This window comes from Ceratotherium simum, chromosome 5, assembly GCF_057802395.1.
Source record: "Ceratotherium simum simum isolate JZ-2026a chromosome 5, ASM5780239v1, whole genome shotgun sequence".
Lineage (NCBI taxonomy): Eukaryota > Metazoa > Chordata > Mammalia > Perissodactyla > Rhinocerotidae > Ceratotherium > Ceratotherium simum.
The window spans coordinates 13629842-13633331 of NC_141904.1; the positions used below are offsets into that span (position 1 = coordinate 13629842).

Consider the following 3490-nt stretch of genomic DNA (forward strand, 5'->3'; position numbering starts at 1 on the left):
TATACACAAGTCAGCGGCAGAGCTGGAGTTTAAATTCAGGTCTCTTTGACTCGAAGTCCAACATCTTTCCCACTACCCCACACTGATTGCCATCTTGTGGAAAATTTGCTTTAATATATACATGTGTGTTAAGATTTTTAAAGTGGTACCTAGATCTGGGACAGTTCTGTTCTCTCTCAGCCTCTTGCTCTCCTTGCTGCTCTTGGTTATGGGTTTATGGCTTTTCCATCCTGTCTATTCAACCCCCTGGTCAGCCAGGCCCAGAAAAGAGACCATGGGCTAAGGACAAGCAAGGTTGTGCACTGCCTCTTGCTGCTGTTGTGTGACAGAGCCCAGAATAAAAGCCCGAATCTTCAGGCAGTGTCTGGTCTTCTCTGAAAGCACAGCCCCTTTCTGGGTGGAAGCAGCCAGACTAGGGTGCACCCTCAGCCTTGCCCTCTGCTCCCTGCACCCGTCAGCCACCAGGATTATGTCTGCATGCCTGCTGAGCCTGTCTCCCTCCTCTTTCATTTTATTTCTCTTCCCTGCTTCTCTCTCCCCTCTTTCTGTTTGTTGCTAAGACTGCCTTAACAAAGGACCACAGACTGGCTGGCTTAAACAACAAAAATTTATTTTTTCACAATTCTAGGGGCTGGAAGTCCAAGATCAAGGTGTTGGCAGTGTTATTTCTTCTGAGGCCTCTCTCCTTGCTTGTAGGTGGCTGCCTTCTCCCAGGGTCTTCACATGGTCTTCCCTCTGTGTGTGCCTATGACCTAATCTCTTCTTAAGTCATTAAACCAGTTATATGAGTTTGAGCCCACCCTAATGACCTCACTTTAACTTAACTACCTCTTTAAAGACCTTTCTCAAAATACAGTCACATTCTGAGGTTCTATGGGTCAGGACTTCAACACATGGTTTTTGAAGGACAAACTCAGCCCATAACACACTCTTTCTCTCTCTCAAATACCCGCAACACACACACACCTTTTGCAAGAAGGCAAACGCTAGGTTGAGACTGAGACTGTACGTGTCTCACTGGGGAGTCTTCAGAGCCTCAGCCACCTGCTCCTGGTTAATAAGGAGGAGCAATGGTGCTGGCCAAGGGCCGGCGATGGGGAGGGTTTCTGTGAGTGTAGACGGCTTGCAAGGGATCCCGGGGATTTCAGGGTGGGGTTCTTGGGCCTGGTGCATTCTCACTTGAGGGTGCAAAAAGGCTGAGAAGAACGAGGGAGGAGAGTTGGGACCCGTGGTTGAGCGGTTTCAGTAACTGGAATCCAATTTTTTAAATTTGTGTTTTCCTTTCAACGATCATCCAAGGACATTAACATAAGTACATCCTGAAATAGGAAGATGACCACCCGAATGTTAGGACTCCCGTGCCATTTCAGCGCCTACATTTGTGTTCATTTCCATCATTGTGTTAGTGCCAAAGAACACAGTTTTAAGTGCTCAGAGCCAAAGAGAAAAGAACATATTTGAATCTATGCATAAATATAATATTTATGCAAAGCGAAGGCCAAATAATGTCACAGCACATGGTATAAATTGGAGTCTAAGTATTTTAGTTGTTGGAATAGAGACAAGAAGAGAATTGAATCATCACATACCACAATTAAAAACCTGACATTAGGAACTTGTCATATATCTTAACCCATCATTCATCATATTAAATTAATAATTTTAATGCTATTGGTTTTGTTTTTAATCAGTTTTTAAAGTTGGTTAACCAATTTCTTTAAATTCGTTTAAATTTGCTAATTTGTTTGGTTTTTATTTGTATAAGCCTATTAATATAAGAATTTGAATCTAGTTTTATGTTTATACACATTTAAGAAATATATTAAATTTAAGTCCAGACTTACACTTCCAGTTAAGACAGAGTAGATTGTATCAGACTGAATCTCTGGCTAAAAAAAACTATAAGAAGTAGATAACAATCCAAAAACAGATGTCTGGTGGCATCAGAGAATAACCCAAGTGTCCAAGACTCACTTGGTGAGCCCTGCCTTCAACATAGATTTTTCTCCTTGAGTCATTTATCAATTCCTGGCATGGAGCAGAGGCAAAACAAACAAACAAAGACAGCAGTAGTCTAGAGCTTATACCAGTCTCACTGGGCTGAACAGAAAAAACTTGGAATTTAAGCTACAAAGAAACCAGGACTGAAGCCCAAGGTCCTGGAGAGAGAGGAACTGCAAAGGGCGAAAGCTGACCTTCAACCTGAATTTCCCTTGAGTCATTTTATGATTTACAAGCTCTGTGTTGGAGGAGACACAGAGAAACCAAGTGGGAAGAAGCTGCCAAGACAGTAAAAATCCAAGCAGGGAATGTCACTTCACAGTGCTGGGAAGACAGAACTTGGAGTTTGGGCCTGCCACGAGTAAGGCCCTGGTAAACACTCAGGAGTTCAGTTGAGACCCCAGAAGAGCTATGTCTTAGGAGTAAAGGCAAACCAGAAACAGAGAAGCCTCCACAGAACCAAGGTGATCCTGCCACAATATATCTGCTTGCAAGAAGACTTATTCCCTTTCCGGGTCCAGCCTGGCGAGAGCAAGTTGTGCTGCCACGCAGCTGCTCACCCACAACCTGCTGAGATTGCATGTGAGGGGTGTGGCCCTGTGGCTTCCCCCTGCACCTCCAGGCCACCAAGGTCCGTATCAACCCTGAGGACTTCAACCCCACTCTGTGGTATATATGACACCCAAGGTGGAGGGGGCAGCATCTCTGGAGGAGGCCAATACTTTGCATCTTTTTTTTTCCTTTGCTGAGGAAGATTAGCCCTGAGCTAACATCTGTGCCAATCTTCCTCTATTTTGTATGTGGGATGCCACCACAGCACGGCTGATGAGTGGTGTAGGTCCACGCCTGGGATCCAAACCTGCAAACCTGGGCCACTGCAGCAGCATGGGCTGAGCTTAACCACCACGCCACGAGGCCGGCCCCACCTTGCGTCTTTTTGAGCTGCCCAAAGGGCCAATTCATGGGTATGAGCGTGATGAGAAATTTCTGAGGAAGATGCACCACATACTGCAGGAGATAGATGTGTTGGAGGGACCCCTGCAATCTCCAGAGTCTGGACGTCTGCTCCCCATCAGCCGCGGGATCCCCAACGTGCTGCTGAGTGACGAAGAAACTGAGATGAACCATGCCAGGCACCAGCTTTTCATTCTGTGACCTTGTGTATCTTAGTTTATATGTATCCTGTTTGCTGCCTCTACCTTGTGCATTCCCAACCCTTGACCCAATGACACACCAAACACGCTTTTCCTTGAGCTCGATATCAATACACGTTTTTTCTCATTAAAGGTTCAAAATGAAAAAAAGAAAGGAAGAAGACAACAATGGCAATATATTCTTCTCTGGAGGAGGAAAACAGCATCTCAAGTCTCTAAAACTTTTTAAACACAATGTCCAGATTTAAATAAAAATTAACAGTCATGCTACGAAGCAACACCAAGTCAGTGAAACTCAAGAGAAAAAATAGTCAATATCAGCAGGCCCACAGGTG

At 44.8% G+C, this 3490-nt stretch overlaps 1 pseudogene; it reads left to right on the forward strand.

Annotated features, from left to right (window-relative positions):
* The first annotated feature begins 1070 nt into the window (after positions 1–1070).
* On the forward strand, positions 1071–3156 carry LOC147916969 (multifunctional methyltransferase subunit TRM112-like protein; annotated as a pseudogene).
* Positions 3157–3490: the final 334 nt, after the last annotated feature.